The sequence below is a fragment of the Camelus ferus genome, chromosome 6, assembly GCF_009834535.1.
Source record: "Camelus ferus isolate YT-003-E chromosome 6, BCGSAC_Cfer_1.0, whole genome shotgun sequence".
Lineage (NCBI taxonomy): Eukaryota > Metazoa > Chordata > Mammalia > Artiodactyla > Camelidae > Camelus > Camelus ferus.
The window spans coordinates 55058431-55070997 of NC_045701.1; positions in this window are offsets into that span (position 1 = coordinate 55058431).

Sequence of the window (12567 nt, forward strand, 5' to 3'; positions counted from 1 at the left end):
GCTAGCACATCCAGCTCAGCACCGATCTCACAGGTGTTGTTCCACAGGCTTCCACAAGGACTTCCATTTTCTGTTTTCCATCCGTACATCACAAAACTAAAACTACCCCTTACCTGGGCATGTCAGCCTCTGGATCCTCACCTGTAGCCCACTCAGGGCTTCTCAAACCACATGTGAATTTTAGTTGTAAGAGTGGATGTTTACTTCCAAGCCACATAGTCCAATTCATTTGTAGAATACAGTTTTTAAAAAAACTAACAATCCCCCAGTCTTGTGCTACATTCAAGAGACAAAATAATTCTGTCAAATTGCTTTAAAAAAAAAAAAAAAGACCCATTCTGGCTCCCTAAGTTCTGGAGTCAGCGTACAAGATCAATGTGGGAATCCTGCCACTAACAACTCCCCTCCCCCAGGGCCAACAAGGCCGGCAACACAGCAGAGAAGTCTAAGGGATGCCCAGAAGTTGGCTCAAGAACGGCACATATGGGGTAGGGGGTGGGTATAGCTCAGTGGCACAGTGCTTAGCATACACAACATCCTGGGTTCAATCCCCAGCACTGCCATCAAATAAAGCCAATTACCTCCCCCTCAAATTTTTTTTTTAATTTTAAATGGCAAATTCTTTGTTCACTAATCATTTCTAAGAGCATAATATTTGAGAAAGGGGGAAGAAAGTGGAAGAAGAGGAGAGTCCAAAGGTAATAAGAAGGTAATAATGGGACCAGTAGTGGGAGGTTAGAGCCCAAACCTAGAGTCTTTGGAAATGGGGCACGTGACAGAGCACTGTTTCCACGGCAACCCTGAGACCATGGTCTTCGCACTCCTCACTCTCAGTTTCTGGTCCAGATGGATTGAGAATGGAGGGTGGCTCCTCTGACTGTGGGGGGTGCGTCCACGCACTGGGACTCATGAACATGTAGATGCCCGGGAAGGTGGAAACTTTGGCAGATGCCAGCACGACATCTCAGTTATGACCAAGGGGCTCCACTGGAGCAGGTGATCGTTCAGTGTCCTCCCCAGCGCCACCCAACAGCCTTGCCCAGGGGGCTCTTAGGCACAGACAGTGACTTCTCTGTGATATAAACCTGGCAACTCAGTGTCTGAGAATTTTCTCCATGGAATATTTTTCACTCTTCAGTGGTTTCTACTTCAATTTTTAAAACCGACTGAGAAACATTTTGGCAACCTTATAAAGCTCAGACTTTATAAAAAGACAGCTTTGTGTTTACATTTGACTCAGAGCACATGTTTTCAAATAGTGTGTTCCACAGTTTTTTGAGGTTTTATGTTTTCAAGTCTAATCCAGGAGAAACAGAATTGGAGCTTTGGTGAGTGAAACGGTCCCGCCAGAGCTACTGGAACTCAAGACAGTCAAGAGGTTCCAGTTAAACTTCCCTGTGGGGACCACAGCAGGGACTGGGTGTCCCTGTTTGTGCCAATGTCCTTGGGAGATAGTTCCAGTTTTCCATGCATAAAATTCTACCAAGCTCAAGGATGAAGTCAGATAAATCTACAAAACCCCAAGATCAGCCCAGTTAGACCTCTCCACTTTGCTTTCTGTTACGCTTAGCCCAGATCTGTTCCCTGGGGAAAAACTAAACATGGATTTCCATTACCTGCACCTGACTGAGTCTCTTTTGGCATTGACCTATGACCCTGTTACTCATTGAAGATGGTATATGTCCAAAGACAGTAAATTGTGGATGCAAGAAATAAAATGCATATATGACAAATTATTTCCTTCCTTCCATTACCAAATGCACAGAGCACACACCCTGTGGGTTTTCTCCTGGTCCGGTGCTCTGGGATCTGGAGGACTCCATCTCCTAACCTGCTCCACTTTGGTCTCCTAAAACACAGAATCCAGCCCTCTTCACCAGTCACTGTATTTATTCAGGGGTGCTTCTAAGGTGCTCATATCCAACCCACCCCTCCCAAAAGACTTCAGTGGGGCAGGCCCCAGGTTTGCTGTCTCCCTCACACAACTGGGATTTCCTGGAAACCTGGTGCTGGCCAGCCGCATGTCTGGAGCCAGAGGACACCTTGCAGGGGACAAGCGCCAAGTTCCTTCTGAACATGGTTGGTGAAGTCCAGGGACAGTGAGCCATCTGTCCTATGCCAACAAGAGAAAACCTGAGATGCCCCAGCCGGCCCGCGGAGGGGGGGTCCCTCAGTCTCAGCTTGAATGATGCGCGCCCAGGGGTCAGAGTGTACACAAGGGGGCAGGAGAGGGAATCAGGGCTGCTGAGCTCCTCCCAGCAGACGGAAGTCAATCCCCTGCGGAGCCGCTCAGCTTCCTCCGCAGAAAATGAGCGGCCCCGGGGAGGAGCAGGAGTTCCTGGAGAGGGTCTGTGGCGCATTCCAGATTTGCGGGCAGGAGAGAGCAGGTGAGTCTGAGGGACTGAAAGAAGTAACATACGACTGGAATGGAGGAATGGGAGTGGAGGGTTTGGGGGCCGGGGATGGAATGGAGCCAACAGCAGGAATGTAAAGGGCCTCGTCGACCGGGGTAAAGAGTGTGGACTCTCCCTTAAGGACTAGCTGCCCTTGCCTGCGAGCCTTATGACCAGAGGTAAGGCTTTTTTGGTTTGTAGAACAGAGAATGTAAGTGAAAAGCCTTCCTCCTGCCCCACGCCCCAGTCACCCGGCCCCCTCCCTGGAGGCATTCGGAGTTAGTCTCTTGCGTAGCCACCAAGAGATATTTTATACAGTTACGAACACTGATATATCGTCTTCCTTTTTATATGCACAAGGGCATAACGTGCACACTGTTCATCCTTGTGTGGTATTTTTCTTTTTTTACTTAAATCGGTTTTGGAAACCGCTCTCTATCGTTGCCTCGTACTTTTGATGGCTGCGCAGGACTCCACTCTGGGCTAAGGCGACTTCTCCACGGGCCCCGTGCTGATGGGCACGCAGGCTGCCTGCATCCTTTCTGCTACAGACACTGCTACGATGGCATCCACTGGACATGGGTCGTTTCCCACAAGTGGGAGTGGAATTGCTAGAGTAAAGGGTTTTAAATTAGTCCGTGTTCTCCAGAGACGCACCAGTAAGAGAGAGAAGAGAGATTTGTTTTTAAGGGATTACTCAATTGCAGGGGCTGGCAAGTCTGAAATTTGTAAGGAAACCCAGCAGGCTGGAAACTCAGGCCGGAATTGATACTTCTTCAGCCTTAAGGGAGAATTTCTCCTTCCCCTGGAAACCTGTTTTTGCTCCTAAGACCTTCAGTTGATTGCCTGAGGCCCACCTACGTCATCAAGGGTAATCTCCTTTAATTGATGTCAGCTGACTGTAGATGTTAACCACGTCTGTAAAATACCTTCACAGCAACACCTACGTTAGTATTTGATTAAATAACTGGGTACTAGAGCCTTGCCAGGTTGACAGATTAACCATTATAGGTATCATCTGTTATTTTGCTGGTTTTTCCCAGGCTGCCTTCCATAGATTTATACTAACAGCAGCGATGACAGTGCTTCATTTCTCACTCTCTCACAAATCCCATATCACCAATTTTTTCAAAATATTTTCCAATCTAATAGGTGAAAAACAAAATGTGTCCTTTTCATTTGCATTTCTCTTTGTGAGTGAGGTTGAGCATATTTTTATACAGTTAATAGCTATTCGTAATTTCCTTTGAACTATCTGTCCATGTATTTGCCCGTTTTACTATCAGGTTGTCAGTCTTTTTCAAATAATTGCTAGAAGGTCTTTGTATATTGTGGAAATTACCTTTGGTCTGTGATAGGAGTTAAAATATTTTTTGCAGTTTGTCTTTTGCTTTTGCCTATGGTAATTGTTTCCATAGAGAGTTTTTTTGATGTAGTTGAATTTCTTTTTTTTTTTTTTTAATTTTATTTTCTACTGAAGTGGACTTGATTTACAATGTTAGTTTCAGGTATACACCAAAGGGATTCAGTTATATACATACGTATATTTTTTTCAGATTCTTTTTCACTATATGCTATTACAAGACATTGAATATAGTTCTTTGTGCTATACAGTAGGTCCTTGTTGTTTATCTACTTTATATATAGTAATGTGCGTCTATCCCAGACCTCTAATTTATTCTTCCCTTGCCCTTTCCCTTTTGGTAATTATAGTTTGTTTTTTATGTCAGTGAGTCTATTTTGGTTTGTAAGTAAAATTTGTATCATTTTTTAAAGATTCCACATATAAGTGATATCATGATACTTCTCTTTCTCTGTCTGACTTCACTTAGTATGATAATCTCCAGGACCATCCATGTTGGCTGCAAATGGAATTATTTCATACTTTTTTATGGCTCAGTAATGTAGTTGAATTTCTTGATCTTTTCTTTTTTGGCTGCTGGAACTTTGAATCTTACTTTAAAAGGCCCTCTCTGCTTTGAGATATACTATGTTTTCCTGTAGTACTTTTTTGCATTTATACCTTTGAACCATTCCTTGTGTAAAGTATGAAGTACGGATCCAGTTTTATTTCTATGCAAAGTTGCTACCCGTTTGTGCCTATGCTGTTCATTGAATCATGTCTTTCCTCCATTGATTCGAAATGCCACTTTTGCAATGTACCAACTTCCTCTGTGTGGGTCTATTTGTGGACTTCCTATTTTTCTTTCCATTGATATGTTTGTGCATCCACTAGCACCCCCCACTGTTTTAATTATTACAACTTAAATTTTTGCTTTAATACCTATCTAGTAGGGAGATTTATATTTTAGCAAGATCACTCTGACTACATTTTGGGAAATGGATTGGAGGAGAGGCAAAGGGGCATTGAGAGACCCTCTAGGGGCTTCTGCATCATTCAGACAATGCACAAGCTCGAGGGAGGGGCAGGAGGGGTGGGGGAATGGGAGGGATCTACAAGGTTCTTAGGGGGCAGCAGCAGCATGATTGACAATGGGCTGAATGTCTGAATGTGGGGACTGAGGGAGAGGCTGAAGAGTCCAAAATGCCTCCCCAGTTTCTGGCTTGGGCATCTGGGGAGTTGAGTTTCCATTCACCGGTAAAGAGTGGGCTGAGGGGGGGGTGGGCGGTAAGGGCAGCAGATGGAGTTGTTATGTTACTGGACATACCTCATCATTCAATACAAGTCACCTGGGAGAAATAATAAAGAGCTAGTAATTATGCACAGATTGGTGTGCTAAGCCAGTAAAGTCGGCATTAGATTATCCCCACGTTGCAGATGGGGAAACTGAGGCTCAGGGATGTCAAGCAGCTTGTCTAAGGTCACAGAACTCCTATGGGGAAGAGCAGGTCAGGGGCTCAAGTCCAGGTCTGTCTACCCTCAAATCCTGCCAGGAGGGGACCATGACTGGCTGTCAGGCTTTGAGACCTCCCCATATGAGCATTCACACTTAGGAGACTGTGGTGAATCTCCAGGCCTTTTCTTTCCAATATCTGTTGCAGCCTGAGACCCATGGCTGCAGGTAGGCAGGAGAATTCTACAAAATGACTGCCTCAAATAATTGGTTAAAATATGGGCCCCGTTGGAGGAAGAGGAGCTTTGGTGGCTGTGGTGCTCAGCCTGGCATGCACTGATCACGTGGGGGAGCTTTACCAGCTGCTCATGCTGGTCCCACCTCCAGAGATTCTGATGTTTCCCTGGGGCACAGCCTGGGTATGGGGGTTTTAAACTCCGGGTTGATTCGAATGTGCAGCTAAATGTGAGAAACACGCAGTAAGGGGACCAGTTTCTCCTTGTTTACCGAAGTGGTCCGTGATGTGACCATGCTTCTGCCTCTTTGATAGATGAGGGTAAAAAGACAGCTGTTTCCATTGACTCATTAGAGAACTAAGAAAAAGCACCTGACCCATCACAGCCCTTGGGCACATCCTGTGAGAATTCTCTAAATTGGGCAGAATAAGCAGTGGGGTTTCCACAGGCTCAGAGTCACTTCCCAAGTGTCTCCCCTCACTGACATGCAGTGGCACTTGCAATGCATACCACAAAGGCTGAATTTTGGAAGTTGTGTTCGTTAATTAGATTAATGAATGTTGTTGCTTGGGATACAGAACACACAGTCTGATTACCACGTATCTGTCAGCATAAGTTAGATATGCCGCAGTAACAGATGTCCCTAAAATTTCAGTGACTTAAAACCACAAAGGCTTATTTCTCACTGGGCTGCACGTCCATCTCAGGTCACCTGGGGCCTCCGCCCCACACAGCTTACTCTGGAACCAAGGCTGGCACGACTACCACCACCTGGAGCATTGATGTTTGCTGGGCCAGAGGAAAAGAAGGAAGAGGCTTCCACCAGAAGTGTCCCTGCGGCTCCTGCTTCATCAGCCAGAACGAGTCACTCAGCCACATCTGACTTCAAGGGAGCTGGGCAGTGCAGTCCTACCCTGTGCCCAGGCGGGTAAGGTCCTGGGGTCCCCATCTCGCCAATTCCCAACTCCTGGGGAATTTGGGGGGGACTTCTTAATTGAAGTATAGTGGATGTATCATACTTATGTACGTTAGAGGTATACAAAACAGTAATTCACAATTTCTAAAGGTTATACTCTATTCATAGTTATTATAAAATATTGCCTACTTTCCCTGTGTTGTACAATAGATCCTTGTAGCTTATTTTATACATTGTACTAGTAGTTTGTACTTCTTAATCCCCTACCCTGTCTTCTCCCTACCCCCTTCTGTCTCCTCTTTGGTAACCATTAGTTTGTTTTCTATGTCTGTGAGTCTGCTTCTTTCTTGTTATATTCACTAGTTTGTTATGTTTTTTAGATTCCACGTGTAAGTGATATCATAGAGTATTTGTCTTTCTATGACTTATTTCACTTATCATAATGCCCTCCAAGTCCATCCATGCTGCAAATGGCACAGTTTCATTCCTTTTTATGGCTGAGTAATATTCCATTGTATGTGTGTATCATATCCTCTTTATCCATCTGTTGATGGACATTTAGTTTGCGTCCATATCTTGGCAATTGTAAATAGTGCTGCTATGAACATTGGGGTGCATGTATTTTTTCAAATTAGCATTTTCGGTTTTATCAGATACATATATATATATGCCCAGGAGTGGAATTGCTGGGTCATATGGTAGTTCTATTTTTAGTTTTTTGAGAAACCACCATAATGTTTTCCACAGTGGCTGGACCAGTTTACATTCCCACCAACAGCGTACACGCATTCCCTTTTACCACATCCTCACCAACATTTATTTGTGTTCTTTTTGATGATAGCCCTTCTGACAGGTGTGAGGTGATATTTCATTGTGGGGTTTTTTTTCCCATTTTTTAAAAATTGAAGTATAGTCAGTGTACAATGTTGTGTCAATTTCTGGTGTACAGCATAATATTTCAGTCATATATATACATACATTTATTGCTTTTCATATTCTTTCTCAGTATAGGCTACTAAACGATATTGAATATAGTTCCCTGTGCTATACAGTAGAAAGACTTGTTGTTTCTCATTGTGGTTTTGATTTGCATTTCCCTGATGATTAGCGACGTTGAGCACATTTTCATGTGCCTGTTGGTTGTCTGCATTTCCTCTTTGGAAAAGTGTTCAGTTCCTCTGCTCTTTTTTTAATCAAGTTGTTTGATTGTGGGAGGGGGTTGGTTTTGGGGGTTGGTTTTTTTTGTTTGTTTGTTTGTTTTTGATGTTGAGTTGTATGAGCTGTTTATATACGTTGGATATTAACTCCTTATCAGTCATATCACTTGCAAATGTTTTCTCCCATTCAGTAGATTGTCTTTTCATTTTGTCAATGGTTTCCTTTGCTGTGTAAAAGCTTTTAAGTGTAGTTAGGCCCCATTTATTTTTGCTTTTATTTCTTTTATTTTAGGAGACAGATCCCTAAAAATACTGCAACAATTTATGTCAAAGAGTGTTCTGCCTATGTTTTCCTTTAGGAGTTTTATGGTTTCTGATTTTATATTTAGGTCTTTAATCTGTTTTGAGTTTATTTCTGTATGTGGTATTAGCAAATGTTCTACTTTCATTCTTTTACATGTAGCTGTCCAGTTTTCCCAGGAACACTTATTGAAGAGACACTCTTTTCTCCATTTTATATTCTTGCTTCCTTTGTCATAGACTAATTGACCATAAATGCATGGGTTTATTTCTCAGGCTCTCTATTCTGTTCCACTGCTCTATGTGTCTGTTTTTGTGCCAGTACCATATTGTGTTGATTACTATACCTTTGCAGTATAGTCTGAAGTCCAGGAGCATGATTCCTCCAGCTCTGTTCTTCTTTCCCAAGATTGTTTTGGCTATTTGGGGTCTTTTGTGTTTCCATACAAATTTTTAAATTATTTTTTCTAGTTCTGTGAAAAATGCCCTTGGTAATTTGATAGGCATTGCATTGAATGTGTAGATTGCCTTGAGTAGTACAGTGATTTTAACGATATTAGTGCTTCCAATCCATGAACACAGCGTATCTTTCCATCTGTTGCTGTTGTGCTCAATTTCTGCCACCAGGGTGTTACAGTTTTCTGGGTACAGGTCTTTTACCTCCTTAGGTTTATTCCTAGGTATTTTGTTCTTTTTGATGCTGTGGTAAATGGGATTGTTTCTTTAATGTCTCTTTCTGATCATGACCTCTGATAAATGGATGTTGAATTATGTCAGAAGCTTTTTCTGTGTCTATTGAGAAGATCATATGATTTTTATTCTTCAATTTGTTAATGTGGTGTATCATATTGATTGATTTGTGGATATTGAAAAATCCTTGCGTCCCTGGGATAAATCCCACTTGATCACCAGGAGGAAACGGAAGGCAATCTAGGGCACCCAGCTTCGAAGTGGAGTGCTCCTCGTGGAACTAAAATGTAGTCAGTGCAAGAGAACAAACACCAACTGGAACTTGGGGACATAATGGGCTAAGAAGAGGCCTTGACTCCAAGCAGGAGGGGGCCGCAGGCAGAGGCACTTTTCACTAAGATTGAGGCGATGCTCAGTGCACCGCACACTGCCCAGGGCTCCTGGAACTACCCTCCTGCCACTCCCACCACACCTTGGACCGCTGTTTTCAACTATTCAGCCCCAAGTTCTCCTCACTATCTACTCACAGGCACAGGGAAGTGTAATCCTACCCTGTGCCCAGGTGGGTAATGTCCTAGGGTCCCTATCTGGCCAACCATCTGTCCATCCCCACCTGGGCCCATCACAGTGACAAACTCTGGTCACTGTCCAGGATCATTCTCTCTCTTCAAGCTCTCAAAGTCTGGAGGAGCTTAAAGTGGTGCCACGGGACCAGGTGGTGTCCTGGGTGGCCGGGCGACCTCCTGTCCCACCCATGGCACACTGTGGAATCACCAGGCCTCAGAACCAGGCCCAGCCTCACCTTTGTTAAACACTCCTCTGTCAGCTCCCTCTGGACTCGGAGCAGAGCAGTTTCTTTTATCCTACATCTCCAGCTGGGCTGCAACCTGTGGGTCACTCCAGGTTCAAAGACTACAAAGCAGGGGAATTTAATGCGACAAAAAGTGCTTTTATGAGCAGCAGTCCTTACCTTCCAGGCATGTTTGAGGCTGCTCTGACTCAGTCTCCCATTCAAAGGCTGGGTTCAGTGGAGAGCCAGCAGGAAGCCAGCAAACCTGACTGTTTGAGGGACTGACTCAAACAAGAAAAGAAAAAGGAACAGGTGCTAGAGCAGCAGAAGTGCCCACGGCAGCCTCCTGTCCACTTCCACTGGGTGTGTGGGGAGCGGAGAAGCTTTAGCTCACGCCCTCCCTGCAGCCTGTGGAGCCCCAGAGGGACGAGCTGCCTCCTGTGTCCCCTCTCCTGCTGCCTCCTGCGGTCTCAGGTGCCCCTTCAGAGAAGCGGCCCATGGGACCTCGGCCCCTGAGCAGGAAAGGGCCTCCAGCTCCCCAGATGTGCCCCAAACCCCTACTCGGGCACATTTCCAAGTGCTTTGCTTTTCATATTTATTCTGAAGGGGGTATTCCTCGACCAGGACTCTGAGAAGATCCTAGGAAACTGGAAGCTTTGTGCGCATTTTGGAATCTGGCTTCTCTCACCTTGAAAATGGGATTCCTCCCTATCTGGACACCTGGAAGAAAGTGCTACAAAACTGGAAAGACGAGCTTCAAAGCCCTGGGGATTCAGAGCCAGTTTCCTGAGTTCAGTTCCCAGCTACACTGCTTACCAGCTGTGTGTCCTTGGGTAAACTGCTCTGACTCTCAGTGCCTCAGTTTCTCCATCTGTGACATAGGGGTAATACCCTATGTGGGGTACTAAATACCTGATGAGTTCAGAGGATCAAATGAGTGATGCATGCAAAGTACCTAGAACAGTGCCAGACACATAAGACGTACTCTTGAGGGTTAGTGGTTAATATCATCATTATTACAAACCTCAAGTCCACACCTTGTCATCAGTCAATGGCACGAGTCATAAACTACAAAGGCAGAACTCACGGCCATTTCCAGCACACTCTTCCAGCTAGAAGCACCCACAGACCCAGGCATCCTGTGGTCTGACCATGTCTTCATTCCCTTCAGAATGTGCAACCACTGCTGTAGCCTTGGAGACATGTTCTAAATGTCAGGAGCCGTGAGCTCTCGTGATGATGCCATAGAAAATGCCCTGTAGCCCCTCTGTCTGCTGTGAGCAGGCAGATGGAGGCAGAGGGTGCTGACACTGCCTATTAAGTGCCTCGATCAGCAAGGGCTGGGGGATGTCACCCTGCAGAGGGAAGAGTCTGTAGATTGTGATGAACTGGGACACGGAGTTGTCTTGGGGATTCCTTCCTTCTCCTGTCAGGGGAGAGAGAGTTAAAGCCACAGGGAGGTGAGAAATGAGGGGGAAACAGAGCCAGGGAGAGGCTGTGGTCCAGGGTAGGATGTAAGGCATTCTGACTGCTCAGGGCAGAGAAGCCTAGGGCGGCTTGGTGGTTTCAGGGCAGAGTCACCCCCCAGGCAGATGCTAGCTATCCTGGAACTCAACCCAGAATCCTTCATGCACACGCACATGCACGTGCACCTTGCAAGCTGGCACGCGCGCGCACACACAGACACCCTCCATCCTGAGATGTGTTGTGCCAGTTCCTTGTAGCACCGTGGTGACGAGAATCCCCCAGGACTAACTGAAACCAAACTGAAACCGTGTTCAGTGGACGTAACAAGGGAGAAAAGATCACCTTAAACCTTTCCCCTGGCAAATCTCCTGTCACGTTCTGGCAGCCCAAGTGGTTCCAGAAATGAGCATGGAAGCAGCGCGGCAGCTGGCGCCCTCTGGTGGACAGTCTCGTCCCAGCTGCCTGTGCCTGTGCTCTGGGGAGGCAGCTCCCAACAGCACAACTCGAATCAACAGCACGATGCCTATCAGCACACATTTCTCTGCCCACTGGAGGTGCCTTGAAGAGGACGAAGAGGAGAAAAATTCTATGCTTGCTCTTGAGGCACTCCCAGCCTCCCCATCACGTCTCTTGTAGCCTGCGTTGTTCTCCCCGCCCTGGCACCCGGATGGCAACAACTTAAATATAACCAATAAACAATCGTGGAAGTTCCTCTCACTGAATCCCCGTTATGTCCACATCCTGCACAAGGCTCTTCTCATCCATTAGTTCTCACTGTGAGTTTAATCTTATGGATTTTACAGATGAGACTCAGTGCACGTAAGTGACTTGCCCAGCTCATAAATGCCAGAGATTTTATTTAAATGTATTCATTTCCAGTGCATACAAATGGTACAAAAGTCAATCTTACAAGGAAGTTCACGGTAAAAACACATCTCTCTCCCACCACTATCCCCTTGGGTCACCACCCCAGGGGCAGCCTCAGTTTTTAGTTTCTTGTAACTTGTCCACACACATTCTGTGCACATAAAAGGAGTCCTTTTTAAAAAGTACATAAGGTAGCATGCTATGTGCTATTCTCAACCTTGCCCGTTCACCCAACAATATCACTGAAGGTCATTCTGTAGCAGTAAATGCACAGAGCTGCCTCATTCTTTTCAAGAGCCTTTTGTATGGAATAAGCACAAGTTGTTGCTCACTGATGGGCATTTTGAAGTTGCTGGTCTCCTGCTATTACAAGTGCACTACAATGAACCTCCTTGCACGTCTGTCCCTTTTGCACACATGGAATGGCTGGGTCAAAGGATGTGTGTGCATTTGTGACTTTTGAGAGGTGTCACCAAACTTCCCTCTATTGTGATTGTACCACCTGACCTGCAGCCTCCCGCCCCCCCGCCACTGGCAGGGAATGGAATCTGGGCCTCCTGACTCCAAAGCAAAGATTATTTCCCCTATAGTGTGCCCCTCCTTGACAGACCCTCAAAGTCATGACTGAGACCCACTGGGCAGGCACCAGACACCTTTGCCAGAGCTGTGCCAGGAGACTCGTGAACTCCTTGGAAGCACTGGGTTCATGGAGGAGGGGAGTCTTCCCAGCTCTGGGGGCAGGATGTCCAGCCCTAGACAGACAAGTAGCAGTAGCTCCTGGACAGACAAGACCCTTTGGGGATGCACCTTGGTCTCCCCAAGCATCTAAAAGGAGGCAGAGAAGCGACTTCTGTCCCAGGCCTTCAGAGTCACCAGCCCCTCCTGTGGCCGCTCACCAAGGGTCTGCACACACGCCAGCCTCTGCTGAGAGAGCAAGCGTTTCTGTAACTGGGGAG